This window comes from Simochromis diagramma, unplaced genomic scaffold (assembly GCF_900408965.1).
Source record: "Simochromis diagramma unplaced genomic scaffold, fSimDia1.1 OVJJ01000387.1, whole genome shotgun sequence".
NCBI classification, from domain to species: domain Eukaryota; kingdom Metazoa; phylum Chordata; class Actinopteri; order Cichliformes; family Cichlidae; genus Simochromis; species Simochromis diagramma.
The window spans coordinates 6,403,377-6,425,384 of record NW_024387152.1 but is presented as its reverse complement, the minus strand read 5'-3'; the positions used below and the strand labels follow the sequence as shown (position 1 = coordinate 6,425,384).

The following is a 22,008-nucleotide window of genomic DNA, read 5'->3' as shown; positions in this document are numbered from 1 at the left end:
CTTAGCTCTCTTTTGGCCGAGTCTGTAATTTCCCTCCATATCTCTTTCTTGCTTGTCTAGTATTTTGACTCCCTCTCTGTTGCTTTATCCGCATTTTATTGGTCAGTCTTTCCTGTCATCTTTAAATCAGAGTCTCACCAGTCTCCCTGCTACTGGATGCCCTGGATGCCTTGTTGTTTTGTGAAGTCTTTTGCTATTTTTGATTAAGTGAAATCCAACATGGTATGCAGGATCGTCTTAAATTTAATCTGTCCTTATGCAAACTGGAATAAGCCTCCTTCCGCACCTGTGAAACTTTTAAAAATACTTTTTAAAGAGACTTTTATTCAATGGTCTAAAAGGCTCCTGTGTTTTGACTGTTTCCTAAACTGGGAAATAAATCAAAACAACTGGAAAACTTTAGGTAAGATTTGGAATGATCTTGTTGTTTTCTTTGACAAAGCTAGAAATGTTTTTTTTCAAGGGGGGAAACAGCTACAAGAATCAATAAGTTAAATGTAATAAATGTTCCTTAATCAGCCTTCTCCTTTACACGAGAGATGGTAATTGCACCTGTTCTTTTGGGGGAGTACTCAAGTGTGTCACCTCAAAATTTCATTAAGGGAATGATTATGTTTGTCATCACTGATGAGTTAGACACAAATAGCAGCTCCTGCCAAAAAGCATCAAGTAACAAGAAAACAGTAAAAATTAATAAAAAAAAAATAAATAATAGGAATAATATCTTCACATTTGAACTGTCAACTCTAATAAAGAAAGTAAAAATAATTTAACATGTAAAGTGCACAGTGAAGTCTTTTTTGTGACAGGAGCAATAATTTCTCTGTTATCTCGGGCTTTACAACACAGTTGGAAGCAAACAGCTAGGGCTGTTCGATATCGGATGACTATATAGGAACGTCTATCGTTTCATTTTATGCTATAGTTTGTTTTGTGGTGTCGCAAAATAAACTCTTTACGGCACTCTTTATATTTTCATCGTTTTGATGGTGACTGTAGTGGCTATATTAATTTCTTAAAGTTCTCTCTTTCGCTTATATTTTATATAACCACAATACCAATGGCCTGTTGGTAAAACCATCTCGTGTCCGCTTGTTTATGTTCCACATAAACCTTTCACAATAAAGCTCAAGATCCTGTTGAGACTTTTCAAAATAAACTGAATCACGTGAAAGAGCAGGTTATTTACAGATGAGAAGTAAAAAAGAGCCGACAGGTGCTAAAAAATAAACCTTAGACTCAAACATTAGAACAGGCTTTTCCCCGCAGCACGCTGTGTAACAAATACTCACAAAGAAAACGGCGGCCGTTACAACTTATGTCTCAAAATGTGTAGTTTCATGCATCGGTTAAAACACTCGATTCCAGGTACAGGACCCGCAGCTGGAAACACTTTACACAAGACGAGCTGCCCGAGATTCACAGAATTTACAAAAAATGTTAAAATTTTGTGATTTATATCGTTATCGGACGATAGATGTCTTATATCGGGATGTGAGATTTTGGTCATATCGCACAGCCCTACAAACAGCTTGTTTCCAAGTATCTCTTTTGGTTTCTTGTTTTCTAAGAACTTATGAGAGTGACAGGACAAATCCTCTGAGGAAAAGGTGGAGGGAGGTGATGACTGATGGAGAGAAAATGAAAGATGAAGGTAAATCTCCCCAAATTTCATCTCCACGGGAAGGAAACTGACATTTAAAGAAAATAAAGAATGATATTATTTGTTAGCAGACTGAACAAAGACTTAATTTTGATAAGGTACAATATTCTACTGTATTATACATTTCGATTATATAAAGAGATGGGCAGCGTTACTGTAATCTGATTACTTTTTTCAAGTAACGAGTAAAGGGATTACTATTGCAAAAACGGTAATTAGCTTACTGTTACTTTCCCGTAGGAACGCTGCGTTACTGCGTTACTAAAACCGTGATTTTTTTGCGAGAATGTCTCATGACAGTGACGTAAGCGAGTGCGATGTTCGTGACAACAGCTGTGTGCAGATCAACAATGGATAATATAAGGAGTGCGGGAGAGAGTATGAGCGTACAGCGTTTAAAGCGTGGAAGTACTGACCTTACTTTGAGTTTGATTCCATAAAAAGTGACAAAAACATTAGCGTCCATCGTGCGTGGGAAGAAAACTTCTTTTTACAGCGAAAAAAACCCCCTAAACAAGCTCCGAGTGCGCAACGACGTAATGGGAAATTCACAGAGAAACTTGTGGATTCTTCAACTGACCGCTGCGACACACCTGCACCAGGGCAAACCTCCGCCTACCCCACTCCTGCTTTACAGGTGAAAATAGAGCAACAGGACCGCTAGTCTTTGATTTTATATATTTTCTGCTGTGTTTCACTTGCATCTATTTGAAAGACTGAGTGTAAACACAAAAAATATTTTATTTTATGTGCTGGAATGTGCAGAAAATAGGTTTAAATGTTAAACTAATTTCTTCAAGTCAGAGAATAGTGCATATAATTAAATTTTTGCTTGATGCATAAAGTTAAAGATTAAAACTGATAAAACAAGTTTAAAAAAAGAGACTTTTCCATTTGATTACATTTTGTATGATGGATTATGTAGAAAAAGTAGAATTGGGCTGAAAGATCTATTGTTTTATTACCTATTCAGGTTGTAAATCGTGTTTTTAAAAAGTAACTAAGTAACTAAGTAATTAATTTCTTTTGAAAATAAGTAATCAGTAAAGTAACGGGATTACTTTTTGGGGGAAGTAATCAGTAATTAGTTACTGATTACTTTTTTCAAGTAACTTGACCAACACTGATTATATATGTGGATATAAGAAGAATTGTTTCCTTTTTTATTCATCAAACACTATTAGTGTAACCAGAGCCAAAGGACAAAGTGTTAAACACATTTTAATAGCAGTGCTCCATGCCTACTGTGCCATCCTCTATAGGTTTTACGCAACAGCTGGAGAGAATTACAGAAATGTAAGCTTTGGAAAGCAATCCAGAGGTTTTGAAGAAACAAGCCAGATTTAGACCCAACATATAGCATTTTAAACCATAATTACACATGTAAAGCCTGAAAGGGGCAAAATAGAAAGTGTCTGGTAAAAAGCATAATTAAGACAAACTGATGTTGGTGGAAAAAGTCAGCACTGGATCTTGCGTTGAAAAGAGGGGATTTTCCAGATTATTTTATTTTATTGTATTTGGAGTGGATATTTGGTAATTAACAAATTCAATTCTTGTAGATAAATTCCATGACAACATTCCTGAAATGAGCCTGAAAACAGTTTGTTCATAATTAGGTTTAATTCAGCATTCTTGAGTGCTTTCTAAAAAGACAGCAGATTATGAGAGATGTTTTAATGGTTTTATTCTGTAACTCTTCTATGGTAAGCTTACATGATCAATTCAAGATGACATAACCTACAGGTCAAGATGATGCTTACTACTTTATACAGTTATACTACAAATGATACAGTTCATCCACTTTGTGTAACAAGCTATTTTAGCACCTCTCCTTTTTAAAGGCATATAGGCTTTTGAGGCATCTTCCATTTGATTGGCTTCCTCTTCTAAACTGAAGGTTTGAGCAGACGGTGGGTGAGGCTAGCATGTTCACAGACTTGTGCCTGACATGACCATGTTATCCACTGTCCCTGACATCATTTAGATTCAAGAGTATAAAAAAAACACTCATATTTTCTCATATTTAATATATAAAAATATATATATTGGGCAAAGCTTTACAGAAATAAATGTTTACCATTTGAAGAGAGCTATATCAGACAGGTCACAAGTCTCAACTTTCCATTTCAGCTGTCAGCTTGAAGGTTACAATTCAATTTTACTGCTTAGGCCGACATAGTTACACACACACATATACACACACACTCACGCACGCGCTAACAAGTATTACTATGCGATGGATGGTAGTATGGGATGGTGTTTCCGCAGAAACAGTGGGAGGGATATTGGAGCCAGACGTGCAGAACTGTCAGGGTCTAGTGATAGGGATGGGTGTCAGTCACATCCCAGGGGTCCCCACATGTACACACACACACACACACACACACAGAAAACATTATTGTTAACCCTTTTGCTCTCCATTGCACACAGATGAGTGTGATTTGATGTGCTGTACCAGATGTAAGTGGACACCCTTATTCCCCTCAATGAAGATATATTCCTGGCCAGAGGTGGATGTGGGGGTCTGACTCTGCACCTTTACCATGCGGGGCTCAGTCCACATCTGCTTCCCATCAGCTATAAGGCTTACCTTTTTAAGGCTGAGGCGAGGGCAGGCGGGGAAATGTAACAAGGGAGTGGAGGGGGGTGAGCAGAGTTTGGTTTTGGCTTGATTCAATTACTACCACCGCCATCAGAGAACATTCCCCCTCGGGTGTCTAGCTTTGAGTGTGCAAGTGTGCATACATATGCATGTGTTTATGTTGCAAAGACCAAACTTTGTATTGGTCTTGGAGCATGTGCGCGTGCAGTGGTTAACAACCCAGGGTCACTGACATGTTAGATGGTCGCTCAGTGACCCAGGAAGGCCCCAGAAAAAAAGTTGCTGGCCATTCTGTTATTTCTCACCTCTGCCTCCTCTGTGCTTTTCATAGAGAGATACAGAGAGGGTGGGATTACCATTGCTGGAGAAAATTTCTGAACTTAGTCTGGGGAATTAGTCGGGAATGTAAGTATCATATTAATTTTGGGGGGAAGTAAATTACCAACTTCTTAGCATAATAACATATCAAAACTGGAGTAAGTTTTGAAGGGTATTATTTACCCCAAATATTCACTCAGTGCCCATGATAACAGCCACTAACACATGGTCTGTGTGTTGGCAAAGGAGATAGCTGACAGCCACTCATCAGGACCCTTTAAAATAAAGTGGATGAATACAGACCAGAAAGAATTCTCCTTCTGCTTTATGTTATTTTCATGTAACTGCTGGTTACAATTACAGACAAGTCCTGTTGATACTTTGGTATTTACCAGCTGTCAAAAAATTGCAGGTTTCACGACTGTTCTATCATTTTTCAGTTTTCTTCAGTGAGAGAAACTTGAGTGTTACAAGGAGATTATTCTAACAACAAACCCAACCACCACAGAACAAGCGCAGTATACATTAAGTGTAATTACACTCTTTACTAGTCTATGAACGGAATATTTTTTAATTGCTTTTTTCATCTTTGCTATAACAGTGTAAGACACATTTGATGTACACGGCAGCTGCTGACATGATCTTTTAGAGGAAGAAAAACTCCTGCTGCAAAGTTCATCGGGTCTCCCTGCTCCTCTGCAAACTATGTGACATTTTCATTTTAATGAATGTCATACTGATAAGGAGACATATGTTAGTGATGTATGGACTGTTACACTGCTGCCGCTTATACAGTATGTATGAAAGATGACACAGCCTCTATGAATGAATCTGCCTCTCTCCAGCTTGAAGCCTCAAGCACTGAATCACATTATTTAAACAGTGCAAATGTTCCATCCTCTTCCACACATTTATAAATAGCATAAAATATGCTAATAAATGAGGCAAAAATATTAGAAAATACCAACTTTTTATCAACCTTTTACCCCACAGGCATCAATGTTTCTTTTAAATATTTACAAATTCAATCACTATAACTGCCTATGTGTTTTCATAGTACTCAATTAAACTGGTAAAAAAAATGAAAGAAATCTGCTGAACAGCTCACCACTCACTTCGTCCATATGTTCGTCCAAAAAAACAACAACGACTAAAACCACAAAATGGGACAAAAACACAGCAAACAGCCAAAAAGCCTGGAGACGTACCACAGTGTTTATGAACATTTCTTACATAGAAAGCTTACACATGCTTGTTTTGCCTAGAAAAAAAAAAATCAGCGCTTTGGTACTTTGGGTATTAAAAGTGCAGCACAGGCAATAAATTAGCCTCAATAAGATGGACATGTACATCGGAGTCCATACTTTTTCTAATAACCCTAACCAAAAATGGAGCTTGGCAATGAGCAATTTACTTTTCATTACAGATCCACCCTTAGCTCTGCGCAACACCATCTAATAGACTGTCTGACTCACATATGGGTTCTCTTCTATCGCTTTCCCAGCCCAAATGCTTTTATATCATAAATCAGTAGTAAAAACATCTCTGTGTGTAGCAGCTCCACTCGTCACATGACTAGCTTTGACCTTCTCCATCAAATATCTCTCACCTCAGCCTACCGTAGCCTTTAGCAGCGCTGCTAACCAGACGCAGATGGACATTTACAACTGACAGCACATGGAAAGAACTTTACACACCGAGTCGAACCTCAACACTGCAGCCTCATTTCTGGTGCCGTGTTTCTAACAGGTTCTGTTTTTGTAATTAACTGTCCTGCCCCATGAAAGAGTCCCTTTTCTTCTGCTTTTGACAAGGTCACTATAAAAATCAGAAAAAGAATTCGAACTCACAAATTCTGCCCATGTTGCAGTTTTAATGAAAAAAGAGAGTAGATGGAGTAGCTGCGGTGTAGAAAAAGGAAATTTAGGGATGCCATGTGTTATTAGATGGCTATAAATGACAGAGATTTTGCATCTTGTGCTTTGTTAAACAGCTTAGGCAATGTCAAAGGTTCAAAGATATCACAGAACTCAAAAAGTATAACTTCCAAGAGCTGAAATTAAATACACAGAGTCACCTTTAACCATCACACAGTCATGTTTGAAATTCAGACGTGACATGTAACACTTTACATTCAGTTATCGTGCTCATAAAGCATTTGTACCTGTTTAATAAAACATGAAAACTGTCAGACAAGATTATGTCAGTTATCTTTCCTGGGCTCTCCTTGTCTCTCCTCTTGTTAACCCTACTCGGCAGCCTCACACGCAGCCAGGGTTGTGCTGCAATGGGCAGACAAGGCTAAGACCAGGGATAAGGGAAAGTGCTTGGTAGACAACACGAGCTAATTTATAAAAGATACAGCGGCTGCCTGGTTTTCCAAAACACTGCGGGGGAACCAAAACATCCAGCAGTTGTCCAAACAGATTCCTCGCACCACTCTGCAGTGGACGACACAGCACTGCTATAATTTACACACACACACACACACACACGCAAATACACAGGCTCTCTCTATCCTCTGGCGCAGGAATTTATTTTGCTTGGGGTGATTGCTGTGTCTGCAAGTTCTGAAACCTTGTTAATGAATTTGAAACGGGGTCATGCGGGGATTGATGGGTGAGAATTATTTGTGTGTGTGCAGAAAAAGGGAAGTGATGTGGAGAGTTATTATGAGATCATGCAAGCTAAGCACCTTTGTTTCACTATTAAAGTCTGACATTATTTTTGATAAAAATGATCCACAGTGGAAGATACGATGATACGATCTGCAATATATCTGTGATAACACCACTGTTGCTACACACACACAAACACACACACACACACACACACACACACACAAACACGCACACACACACGTTTAGGGAAGTTTATGCATATCTATGTTTGCATTCGCATGTGGAACTTTTCATGTCTTTCCTTTCTGCAGAGAGGAAAGTAAAGGATATTAAGCAATAGGGGGCGCCTGCACACAGCTGGACATGCAAGCAATGCCAGTGCACAGAGAATGCACACAAAATGTGAAAAGAAAAGACTGTGTCCATGAAACATTTGTCTCATTGGGACATATTTGATGAAACATGTTCAAACATTAGTATATTTTCTCATTACGGCATTCTTTTGTTCATCACTAACATCTACAGCCCAATGTTCCCTGAGTCTCCTTTCTGGACACTAGCTGGACCAGTGTGTGCGGCTCAGTGTGTGTGTGTGTGTGTGTGTGTGTCTGTGTGTGTGCGTGACCACCACTCCCTTCTCATATCTGTCTCCCATCGCTCTGTCTTATCACAGCACACACATACCTCTGCATTGCCTCCTGTGATTGTGTAAAAACCCTGGGGCTTTTTTTCCCTTGTCACAGAGACAAGGAAGGGAAAAGTGAGTCTCGTTGCTTGTGACAATACTAGGGCGAGTGGGTGCTTTGGTGCTTGGGAGATTCTGTTGTTATAGGGACAAAACAAATAAAGTGTCAGCCATTCAAAAGATGGCAAGGCTCAAAAGGGCCAGGCCAAGCTAATTCCTTTAGAAAACAATCAACTGCCATGTTGTTCCTTCCCTCAACGAGCGCCTTGGCTTTCTTGACGCTGATGGAGATTTTGCAAACACTCTTTGCTGAATACCAATATTTCTAACAATGCTTCAATTGATGCATTTTTCAAAGCATGGCTTTGAAAAAGGATGCAAAACTATGAGAAATGAGGATCACACCATAGTGAATTAGAAATATTTGTTTTCTACTTGCAGAGTGTCTTTTGAACCCTAAAAAACCACCCAAAGAACCATTCATACTAAGAATCTGTGTTATTTCTCTGCTGCATAACTTGCATGTTGCGTAAACTTTCTATGGTCGTAATGTTGACTGTACTTCTTCAATATTTCTAGAAACATTTGCTAAACATTTGATGCCAGGTCAGGCAGCCAGCTCATTCCTGGCCTGCCATGTTGTTTAAAGGCAAGAGTCCAGAAGCTCCCTTTGCAGCAGAGAAAATTGCTGCTTTTACCTTGTGTTAGCACTGGAAATGGCTGCACTAGCAGGCTCAATACATAGGTCAGCCAGGATAACCCCCATATCCTGATTACTGACACAGAGTGCCCTCCGGAACACAGGCCAGCAATAAAAAAGGCTTCAGTGAGCTGCTGCAGACCCGCCTGCATGGATAGAATAGCTGTTTCGGACGGATGCTATAACTGTGAAGAGAGACATTAATCTACTGTGCTTTATTTCCTACTGTGCATGGGGCCATGTACTTAGGTACTGATAGAGGACTCCCCTGCAAAAAACAAACAAACAAACAAAAAAACATAATTTATAAAAAAAATGTCATGAGCAGTTAAAAAGGAAATATGCATGTGTGTAGAAATCAATAGGCTGAAGCAGAGCTGGCTTTGTTGCCACCACTACATTCACTTTGAGTAAACAGACTGAAATACTGAGATAAAAAATAGTAAAGAAGGGAAAAAAAACGGGGGCTTTTAAATCTTCAACTGATATAGGAGAATGAAAGCCCCCCCACATGTCTATGAATATCTCTTTTATTATTACTATTGACCCAGTGCCATAAAGAATGGCAGGGGCTCTGCATTACTTTAGCCATGTGGATACTACTAAAGGGCAACAGACTCTCCAGCACAGAAACAAACACATTTATGTGCCTCCTCGGATTCAGGGCATACAAGGACTACCTCTTGAACAGATTTTGCACTAGAAAACTTTCATGGATTGTTTTTATGCATATTAATATTAATAATGACATTTCAAAAGCATAATAAGTTTGCTGAAAGACAGCCATTGTGAATCCCTTTCTGTTTGATGTGCAGTTACACATATGCAACGTGAGAAATAATAATGTTATAATAACTGACAACTCACAGTCAGCAGAAAACTGAAAACTGGAAGATGATAAGTTGTATGCCTCGTTACATGAATAAATGACAATTTGCTACTAACAAATAGCTTTTTCCACCACTAAGACAATGGCCTGGGACTACTTCTCTAATCATCTGTGTGTGTGTATGTGTGTGTGTGTGTGTGTGTGTGTGTGTGTGAGTGAATGTGTGTATGTGTGTGCGTGCGCACTGGGGGGACACTTTGATAAATGGCCAGTTTATGGTGCTGTCACACTGAGGACGTCTATGGGGAAATACTTCCCCACAAGCCAGTGTGTGTGTGCGTGTCTGTGCACGGGTGTGTTTATGTGAGGAGAGGGGCACAATGCTCTGGTCATCTAATTGCAAGCCTTTGGTCTGGCGCATGATTAATCAAACTGATTGGATGGGGCAAATATGGTTTGTAATAGCTCAAAAAGGGAGAGGGTCAAAGAGAGAAATGGATTACTCTGTTTCATTTGAAGATATGTGCGTGTGTGTGTGTGTAGGTGGGTGAATGTTTGCACGTGTGGGTGCACGTGTTTGTGCACAAAGGTGCAGAGGTGTGCACGAAGGGGGCTGGAGCGGGGCTGCTGTGTGTTTGAGGGTCAGAGGTCAAATAAATGGAACATGAAAGAGTAAAAACACAGTGCGGCGCTGCTGACACAGCCACAACCCAGTTAATATCTCACAGGGGCGACGCACTCACTGTGAGTACACTGACGTTTTTTTCTAGCGCGCACACACTCAACCGACAAACACATGTATCCCACCATGGTACACAGCAACGTTTGAGTAATTGAGCTGTGCCATTGCAGCTTTGTAATCGCTGACGTGTCTTTACATAGCCTTTGTGCCTGAACAATAGAGTTCCGGGACTAAGTTGTCGCTGGTCACAAGAAAGGCGGAAGAGAGAGAGGGCAAGAGAGAAAAAGGAGGGGGCAAAAAAGCAAACAAGCAACTCGGCCTGCATATATGGGTGCCACCTGGTCTTAGATCAATGCACTGACACATAGGTCATTTTTAATATGCTTTGATCTGCCGCCCCAGCTGGGCTGTGTGTTCGCGTGCGTGCGCTTCAGTGGGGGGGAGGGTTGGGTTGTTGGGTGTGCCCGATCAAGCACATCTTGTTTCTGGACGCCGGATATGGTGTGTGAACTATCAAATTGTCCCTTTAATAGCCCCATTCTTCTTCACTCATTATCTCTTTCACTGCCTCCCTGGAGACGTGGAGAAGCAGACAAAGATGGACTGAAAATTTGAGGAACGGGTGACATGGGAGCAATTTTATGAAGCAATTCATTGTAAATGAATTATTTTAATTCACAGTCGATTTCTGCAGTCGTGAACTTATTGTTCGTGCTAGAGAAAGACTATTTGCTGTCCCGAAATAATTCATGTTAGCTGAGCCGAACCCCAGCGCCTATCACAATAGGCAGGAAAGAAAAATGCAAGCTCAGATAAGCATCCTTCAACATTTTTTGTGTGTTTTTCCATATATACAAACACAAACCATTAATCAAAGTCAATCTTGCTTCTCTCGGTCTCACTTTCTTCTCACGTAGTGCCACACCACCCTCGTCAATCATGTGCTCCATATGAGAAAAACAACTCCTAATTGTGAGGAAGAGGTGGTGGCACACGGGAACATGCAGAGCTTAGTGATTCATTGCTCCCATTCAGAAAGACATGAAGATAATAGTACACACTCTCCATCTTTCTTTGCTCCTCACTCTCTTTCATTTTCTTGTCTCTTTCGCTCCATCTCTTTCTTCCCTTTCTCTCATTAAATCTATTCCACCCTTTAACCCTGTGGGCAGGTGCTACTGTAATTAGCCATTATTTGACTATCAAAAGTCAGGAGTTGATTAAATGGCCACAAAGCGGCGCGCAGAGCACTTTCCCTCTGAGCCAAGCCCCATAATTTCAAAAGCTTCTTGCAACCTGCTGAGGGCCTTTCAGGTCTGTAAGACGCCGCTTCCGACCGCTGGTAAGAGCCTGTTGCCGGCAGTAATCAAAACTGATAATCTTACAGGAGAGAAAGGGGGGAGTGGGGTGTAGGTGGAGGAGAGAAAAGAGAGTGAAAGAAAGAAATGGTTGGGGGCTTTCGGGAGGTTGGAACTCAAGCAGAGAGCCTTCCATTAGAAATGTGTTGTGGCTCTGAGGGGGCCGGTGGCCAGCAAGCGGTGAAAAATGCTGCCTTCTTAAGGCAAGTGAATGGCATCTCTTTAGTGATTAGGAGCTGTAATAATGGGCACCCCTGCCTGTTAACCCTAAGTCCATTTTATTGCTAATTCATTTACCTGTTATTTCAGACATACTTGACAGGAGTCACCTGCTAAGAAGTCATGTTTGTCAGGCAGGTATGCCCATTAGCTGGGGATCTTAAATCAGCCTCACAATGGTGCTGGTAGGGGAGTAGAGAGGCTGGCCTTGTTGTTAGCAGATAACACCACACCACAGTTATCCTGACCGAGACGGAAAATCTTTTCTGCCCCAAAAATAATTGAACTTCATCCCCGGAGCGATTCTTAATTAATGCATGTTTTTTTTCTTCTTTCTTCTTTTTTATTGTAAGTGGATTTTAAGCCAAGCTGATCTGCTTTTGAGCTCTGCTGTGAAAATCCTGTACACTCAGGAAAATATTACATCTGACCTGGCGCATTAAGGACAAAACAGCTGATTAAAAACGAGTTATGAAAACATGCAATAATCTCTTTTTGTGTGAAATTAAATGTGACTTTTGGACCCAAAGATCTGATTTTGAATTTGGTATAGTTTCAATTACAGCCTGACCTTTCGCATTCTCCCGATTGAATCAGTTTTCTCTGAGCAAAGCCATTAATAGCCACATAAATATTTGACTAGATATGGCTTATATTCAAATAAATCATGTCATATTCATGCTGCTATATTCCCCAAGGAGAAATGGGGCAAAATAATAATTTTGACTCCCTGGTTAATGTTCTGGATAATTCTCCCGAGGGAAACACTCTCTATGATAATATCCCCATATGAGCATCTTGATCTGAAATGTCACAGCTGAGATTTGAGTGGGGTTCACTCCCAGTGTATAGTGTATTCCCATAAAATGGAGCTGACTATTGACATATGTGACACTAGAACACAGCAAAATATGACGTGAATGTACTCTGTACGCTGTAAAAAAAAAAAGCATTGATTGGCGTTTTACATTTGGCTATTTATTTTTTCAGCAAGTACTTAAAACAGTAATCATCACTGACAAAGAAAGGATGTGCAATTTCATGTAAATTGATCCCTAACTGTCGTATCAGATAGTCCTTTCCTTTAGTGCCAAGACACTGTCTGTAGGGTTCATATCAGCAGCGTGTAGGCCACGCTCTGTGACTGCAGTGAACTTCTCCCATTAGTTTCAGTGTTATTAGCAGAATAAAAGGATTATCCACTATGAATTACTGCTAGGACACAGAATACCCTCTCTTGGGAGGATGCTCTGTGTGAGCCTGCCTGCATCTGAGTGTGTGTGTGTGATATCCTCTCAGTGCCTGCCTCTCCTGGGATCCCCCACTCAGCCTAATCATTGTTTCTCTAACAGATAATTCTCCATGTCCTCACACGTGTCTCCTTGTGTGTTTGTGCATGTGTTAATTGGCACTGTGCTGGCTGAGTGTGCTCTTCCTTGTAATCACTTAATTAGGGGTGACGGCCCCGATGGTTGTTTACTCAATTAGCCATCCTCTTTAATTATCTAATTCACAGCAAGTCAACTGTCCTTGTTAGCACGCTCAAAGAAGTGATACGCTATGTATGCAGTATAACCGCGTGTGCATTGATGTACACGAGAGTCTAGAGCTCTGATGAATAAAACAACGCAGAGGGCAACGAGGTAGCTTGAAGACACGCATAAAAGGGAAGCTAGTGCTCCTGCTTAAGGCTACACACCGACAAACACCTAACAGATACTTCATCAGACGCTAGGCCATGCTCATGGACCGCATATGAGCGCTCGCCCACATGCCTCAGATTACCGGTGCCTTGATTCCCTGGGATTTAATCATGAAAGATAAAATCTACATCAAAAAAAAAGAAAGCGAGTGAAATCTCATGGTGAGTATGATTGATGGTTGCTTTAAACGGAGGCGTCCAGGGCCAACTCTATTGTTTCTTTCTGACCAGCCATGCCATCCACCCCGCCACCTCCACCCCCACTCCTTCATGTGGATTAAGGCCTGCCGTTTATTTAACAGTTCATTTGAGCGAAGGGGCGACCAAGGTGAAGCCAGTGGGAGGCAAGAGGGGTTGGCAGGGTGTCTGTGCTGTGCCGTGGCAGGACGTCCCTTGTGGGACAGTGCCAGGCTGCGCTGTGGGGAGACGAGACAGGGCCTCCCCAGTGGACTAATGCCCTGTAATGAAGATTAAGACTCAGTCAAAGACCATACTGTTCAGCTGAGATTGGAGGGAAGGATGGAAGGATGAAAGGAGGGGGAGAGGGAAGGAAGTGAGGATAAAGGATAAAGTAGGGATAGAGAGGACAGAAACCCTGCTTTTCAGAATGTGTTTGAGGGTGGATTATCCTAATTTGCAGCAACAGGTACAGATACCATCAACTATAGAGAAAAACCAGCCCATAAAATGAGTTGTTTTGAGGAGCTGTAACGCCACATATTTCACTTCTCTTGTGTGTATTCTACATCAAGATGTCTGAACCACTTTGGAAAAGGGGTTTTGTCAACAATGCATTGAATGACTTAAAATCAATTAGCAGTAATATAGTAATGTGTAATTAGAGTTTTAAAAAAACCCTTTAAACCCAAAAGATCTATTATTATCAACAATATCTGCTGAAGCAGTAAAAAGTTGCAAACAACCTGCATAAGATTATGGTTAAAACCATTTTTACCTCAAGAATTTAATGCATTGAATCCAATAAAGAGATGCCACAATTTTGACTGTGAAGTCAAAGACCACACTCTGTGAATACCAACACTAAAAAGTAAAAACCACTCCTGACAAGCTTCAAGCATTTCTAACATTAGACACTATTTATTACCATTTTACTTCCTCTTTGCTCTCCAAGAACATCCGGGGAAGATGTCTGTCAGTTAAAATGGTGCTTGTTCCACTTTCTCTCTCAGGTATTTAAGTGGTGAGGATGTGTACTTGTACTTGACAACTACGGTTACCTTAAAGAGAAAATGTATGCACCGCTAAAACAATAAGCTCCAAGTCTGCGGGGTTTTATAATATTCTTATTTAGGGATAACGTCTGTAGCAGGACAAGACAGGAAAAATACACTGATGCTTTATGAATCATAAAGTAAGTTTTACCTGCTTTACATAAAAGTGTGTTTTTCGATCCTTTGTGCAATCTTTGTGTTGATTTATTTGGATCCCCATTAGCTGTTACCAGCATTTTTGGGAGGGGTTAAAGATCCTGTGTTTTTTTTTATCTTGAAGGCCCCATTTGCAAAATCCTCTTGGTTTTAGAGAAAGTTACTGATACATTTTTAGAACTACTTATTATTAAAAAAAAAAAAACATTTTCTGGCCTATCTGGAGTTTAGATAGACTTAAAACACACAAGCACACATATAGTATGCCAATATCTGTATGTGTATCTGGGGTTCTTTGTGGAAGTATCGAGATAGTTGACCAGAGCAGCTTCAACACATGACATGCTTCACTTACCACCCTGTGGCTAAAAGCTCCCCTAAGACCTGTTACACTGAGACACACTCCCTCTGTCTCCCGCCACGACCACATCCTTCACTTTTCTATTCCACTTCCACCTCCTCGTGCTCTTTTACTTTCCTCCTTTTCTCTTCTTTAATTTCTGATGCATTTTTAACATGTTTTGTCTACCTAAAATATTCCAGGGGGCAAAGTGATGCGTGGACACTGGGAAGGATGGACGGACGGGTGGGTGGGTGAAGAGAGAGGGGTATTTTTTTCACATGACCTTGTATTGACAGGGCCAGGCTCTTTCCCCCCACTCTCTGTCTCTCTTCTCCAGACGGGCCCTGTCTGTGACTGGGCTGGCAGTTCTTGCCTCTCTTGGGCATTCTGGCATTCCTCCCTGTCGTGCCCCCCCATCCCCCTGCCTCCGGCTGTCTCTTGGTTTCTGTGTGTTTCCATCTTTATTGACACACACTCTCTTGCTTTAACTCCATCTCTTGCCAGTCTATCTATAGATATTGTGTTGCATCAACTGCTCACCGGCTCTCATTCTGTCTCCCTTTCTTTGGCATTCTCTTCGGGCTGATGGATGAAGCGTTGGGAAAAATAACAATAAATAGGGAAAGTTATGCAAAGAGTCGGCGTGCTCTTTTCTAAATCAAGTAAACAACTATGATCAAAGCACAAAGTGCAGATGAATCTTTATCTCCCTCACTCGACAGGTGAAAGTATTTTTATAATATTTTATACTATTTTATATTATTTTTGACAAGCAGGACCACACAACTCTTTACTTTCACCCTCCCCCGTGCTTCTCAGTTTCTGTGGCAACACTATGTGGATCGTCATGTTTTTATCACCCGTGCTCGACCAGCCGACCCTCTGCATTCACTCTGTCTGCCTTAATGGACTCACTGCTCTTTTGACAGACAAGACTCTGTGTGTGTGTGTGTGTTTTATAGCAAATCACACAAGACAAGAATTCTGCATTAGGATTAAGGGAATCATGAGCATTAAAAGAAAATTCCACTTTCTGAAACGATGTATGAAAACCACCAAATTCGGGAAACAGACAAAAGTTGAATGCCACACACTGATGACTTACAGATCTGCAGACGTAGCCCAAGCTGTGATGAAATTGTGTGATGGTCCATTTAGGCTACTGTTTGAGGAAGGGGGCTTCTGGATTTGAGTGCTGATTTAAAGTTTGAAAAATAGGAAACAAAACAAGTGCAAAATGTTTTCAGGTTGATGATGGTTCTCTCAGCCTGTTTACTATTGTTTCTCATTATTCATAGGAGCTTATATAAAAACCTGACTAATATTACATGAAATGACAGTAAGGTGACAATAAGTTCAATCGTTCTAGAGGGAGGTTTCAGTCTTTTATACTTTTAGACTTGTGTTGAGAAGATTGCAGTCAGGGAATACGAGTGTCCCCGCAAGCATAGTAAAATTGAATGTGTGAGGTCAATATGTGTGAGGAAACTCATCTGACAGCCCCCGCAACTGTCAGAGTATCACCCTCCTTCTTTTGTTGGGTGACCCTAGAGAATGTGGTGGGAATGGCCACTGGGAGAGAGATTACGACGAGACAAAGACTGCGAGAGGGAATGAGTGAAGGATGGAGAGTGAAAGGCAGAAGAAAATAAAGTGAGGGATAGAGAGAGAGAAAGACAGAGGTCAGAGAGCCAGCTGATGTGAAAGTGCCTCCGATCACCTCGTGCTTCTCCTCCGCCCCCTCGCTCTGTCTCTCTCTATCTGTTCCACTCTTTCTTTCGTTCGTTCCCACTTGAATTCCTCTCCCAGCGCTTCACTCCGATGTGACGTTGGTTTTTGATTGACGATAACAACAGAGATGCGTCAGTCAAGGCCCACACACGCTGCACACACACACACACACACACACATACACGCGCACACACACACACAAGTTAAAAGTGCCAATGGGAGTTAAAAGTGGCACTCGAGAGAGCAAATCCACACACACACACACATGAGTACAGTAACACACAGCAGCAGCCTCTGAGTGAATGCTCCTCACAAGGCATAATGACAGCATTCTGCAGTAACCATAGTTGGGACAGTTCCCACAGACAAGACAGGCAGAGAAAGAGAAAGACCATTTCTTTCTGTCTTCACCTCTCCTCCTACTCCCCACCTCTTTTCCAACAACCCTGACTTTGTCTGGAGCATGTGACCCTCCACAAATCAACACTATTGGCTAACAAAGTCTGGACAAATGAATCTTCTACTGTCACCAGTGACTCCAGACATATTTAGTAAATGCCCCCCCCCCCCCCCCCCCCCCCCAAAAAAAAACAACCATAAAAAAATAATAAATTTTTTTTTTTTTTAATTCTATCTCTGGGACTAAATTCTTATGCTTCTAAGACGTTTTTAGCTTCACCCGAAGCCTCTTAAACTGCTCCTGCAGCATTATTGCTATGTAACTGATAAACCATCATTAAACAGCTCCGTTTGTAGAGACTGAGCTGAGTGTGCATTTTGGGCATTTGATAGACAGATAATGTACTTATCAACCTTTTACTTTTATACACAGTACAATATCAGGAGGCAAAGGTTATGAGCTAGAAGATCTTCCTGCAGCATTTGCTCACATACATGATTTCTCTGCTTATCTACCTGTCTGTCTTTCTGTCTCATCTTTCCATAACCTCTACACAAACTATCTACAAGCTCAGAGTTGATTATCTCCTGGTTTCAGAACACTTTCTTCCTCTCATTGGACCAGACACAGTGCAGCATTTCGTGGTGTATATTTTAAAGGGGGGAAGGGGATGACAGTGGTGATGTGGTGGTGGTGGTGCTGGTGGGTGAGGGGGTGGGGGGCACGGAGCCAAGTGAAAACATGTCACTCAGGCCCCATTAAAACGTAACCCTGCCCAGCAGAAGAAAGAGACCCATATCATCATTAAGTCATCTCGGGGCGAAGCAAAAACCACAAATATTATTCCTGCAGCCCCCCGAACACCTAACACACACACACACGCATGCTTACACACTCCTCCCTTTTCTTTCCTTTAGATGACAAGGAAGACGGGATGATTGGAGCTGTGCTGTGTTTGCACACTGCCTGAGAATGACAAGAAGATGTTTGGGAACTTCCTGATCCTGGAAAGGTTTATATATTTTTTGATAATTACGAAGTTCAAGCACAAGTGAGTGACTATCTATCTATCTATATAGAAGTTTTTCTCTCAACCCACAAAAAATTACAACATTTCACAGAAAAGCAACACAAATTCATATTCATGAATTGATGACATGTGATTTACTTAAAATTACTGAATTATCCCAAAAAAAGACATGCAGTTATTCATTTCAGCTCTCCATTAGTGTATGCATACCTCACATCCTCTGAGTGTAACAGAGATGTTTTGTACAATCCAACTTTAGACCCGCACTACGCTTTGTGCTGATGCGTGTGTTTGTGTTTGAAGCACACATGCACAGAGCCTTCCCCTGAAACCAGGGGGTATTTGTGACGTTCAGCATTATGAAAAATGACTTGCCCCCGTGGCACACTGGGGTGGCAGTGATTATAATATCCAGATAATCATTTCAAACAAATTATCATAATTATCAATCAATCATGAGCCTATTTAAGCAGGCGGAGGCATGGGGGAGTGTGAGGCTGTTGGACGAGGGTAAACCATGGCCCGAAGCGCTGGATCACTTCTGTGACCCATGAGCCTCCCTCTGTCCACATAATAGCCCTCATACATTTAGGGTCATTTAGCTTGTGTATTTAGAGACTCAATTCCCCAGCTTGATATGGAGAAGAAAAAAAAGATACTCAGTGTGTGTGCACACACACCCATAGACTCAGAGCTGCAGCTGATCCCCATTTGGCTCCCTAGGCTTTCAACATGGAATGGGAAAAACCTACTAGGTCAAAGTTCATGTCAACCCATGTCATATTCCAATTTGCAAACTGCATTTACCCTGCAGATTAAATAAAGTCTGGTGCTTAAGTGTGAATAAAAGTATATATGAGGGTCCCTGCCGAGCACAGAATGAAGACATGTTTCACTATGAGGAATGCATCAATATCAATGCAATATTGATACATTAGGTGACTATGCCCACCTATTGTCAGACAAAAAAGAGAGGAAGAGCGACAAGGAGAGTAACAGATTTAAGAGATCGTCTTAAACAGATATTTCCCTGTATCGTTTCACAGAAAATCCCCTGTGAAAAGCAGTGTGAATTGATTCAATCTCAGTGGTATTGAGAGGTGAATGAATGGGTCTTGGCGAGAGAGACAGAGAAATTGAGAGAGAAAGAGAGATAGAAAGAGAGAGAGATAGATAGTAGCCCTTCGGGGGAGATGATCGTCTTGGGAAAAAAGCAATCAGTGCTCATTGATTTTCTCTGCTGGTTGAATGGAGGGTGTCTATCTGGAAGTCATTATCTGCCATCTGATCTGCTGGAGTGTTTACACACGTCGGTGTGGACAGCAGCGCTCTTCTGAAGATGAGGATTAACACACACAGAGACCCACAGACAGACGAACACGCACACACTGCACAGACTGTGGTCTTTCCCCCTGCTCCGTATCTAACTACCACCCTTAAATCCAAGAAATCCAAAAAGAAACACAAGTCCTCCAATACCCTATTAATGTCCACACACACACACACACACACATACACTTAAGTGTATGAGTGTGTGTGAAAGGGAATATACATAAGCAGGGCCTAGACAGCTAAACAGAGAGATAGTCCTGTTTTGTATAGCCAGACCAGACCAAACCAAACAATCCCTGATCCTATCACCAATAGCCCCTGATAGCAATCTATAGCTACAACAACACCATCCTATGTGTCGAGAAAAAGAGATGGATAAAATGAATGGAAGAAGATGGAGAGAGTAAGCAAAGGAGGGATTCAGATAACAGACCTTTTTATTTGCCGTGTGTGTCTGTGGTGTAAAGATGCATGCATGGAAGCCAGTAAAAAACGCCATACATACAAACATCGACACTCACAGACATACACACACACACACACACACACACACACACACACACACACACACACACACACACACACACACACACACACACACACAGCTATAAGGTCAGCACTGAGCAGCTTTTAGTAAGTGGAAGAAAGAAGCTGCAGTATTATCTTTGCTTCTATTTTATCCCCTGCCTTATCCCTGGCTCTAATGGTGCCTCCCTCTAGCCTTTACTCATCTTTGAGACTGACACATTAATATGAAATTTAACTGGAATGTTAGCACAAGGAAAGGACGAACTTAATTTATATTTCTATATAAGATTACAGTAGGGTTACTATTAAATCTCTTGCAATGTGAGAGAGCGTGTGCTGATTTAGATTTTTTTTCTTTTCTGATCTATTTGTGCTTTTATTTTTCTTGAAATTTCATTTATTTTGTTAATCTAATTTTTATTTGCTGCATAGTTTTCTACAAAAAAGAAAGTCATATATTACTATGCAAAATTACCATAAAATTACACGATCCAAAGAACCAAAAGTGAGTCATATTCTCATCTTATTCTTTAAGTCATACACTTCTGCCCATTTTGTGCAGGGGCTGGTAACCTGCCAATACAAAATAATCTGAAATCGTTAACGGTAACGCAATAATACACACAGTGGCAGTATGTAGATATGCATTACTATCTATAAAATATACTATATATAACATATATATATATATATATATATATATATATATATATATAGATAGATAGATAGATAGATAGATAGATAGATAGATAGATAGATAGATAGATAGATATACATAACTGCAACTCTGTTCGCTGGAATGTGGCGCAGTGTAACAAATGAGAACTAATAACCCGCAGTTATGCAAACACATTTCTCTGCAATGAACTAGTTTATTCACAAGTTACGACTAAATTAAAATTCTGCCTTAATCAAGCATAGCAATGGTAATGACACAGTAGAGGCAGAAGAAGCTGGTGTTTGTGTGTGCGTGCATGCGTGCGTGCCCTCTGTTTGTGTGTGACTGCATGCAGATGAATGAGTCATGTCATAAGGAATGGCTCATGCATAATTTCATTCATATTCATAACAGGCATGTGGTCTGCCACCGCCCGATGAGGGCCCACCGCAACTCACACACTGCATAATGAGATGTGGCCAGTGTGTTTTTGTGCGTGTGTCTGTTGGGCTTTTTTTTATTAACCATAGGTAGGCATGTTGTAAGCCTGTGTTCTGTCATCTGTGTGAGCCTCAGTGTATACACATTACAACTCTATGCTCCTATCACTGCATGTATGCAAACGCCTAAGCATGTGAGTGTGTGTGTGCCTGCTAAATGCTGACTGGAGTGCATGGGTCACTCTTATGTGGAAGGTGGTTGGCAGTTTATAAAACCAAGTAGGTTTTTCCACATTGTACGAACATGTGGGGAAGACGGAACAGCCCAAACCACTTGCGGTCAACTCTTAAAATAAGCTCATTGACTAATGTAGGATTTCAAATCAACCAAGCAGTCAGTGATTTACATGCCTGCCTGTTTATAGATGCCACAGCAACAGGACCCTTGACCTGAAATGCAAATGAGTACACTTATTTCATATTTCTTTTCTAAGAGCCATAATTATAAACTGCACTAAAAAGACTTGAAGTAAATTTTGCCATGCAGATGTTCAGTCCTCTTCCACAATTACTTATTCAAAGGTAGTCAGATTTTTATATTAAAAAAGCAGCCTACTCATATTTGACCATTTTGTCATGTAAGATAACACAAAGGTAAAAATATAATAAATGTTGCAGCAATGCCATCTCAAAGATCTGAGAGCTACTATAACACAAGTTCAAGCAATCTAAAGGCAAAAAAAAATTCAGCTCTCAGTGGGTTTTGCTTGTTTTGG

At 40.9% G+C, this 22,008-nt stretch overlaps 1 protein-coding gene across 6 annotated transcripts in view; it reads right to left on the bottom strand.

Annotated features, from left to right (window-relative positions):
- prdm16 (PR domain containing 16) overlaps positions 1-22,008 on the bottom strand; it is a 172,438-nt gene that overhangs the window by 57,695 nt on the left and 92,735 nt on the right. The window lies entirely within an intron of this gene.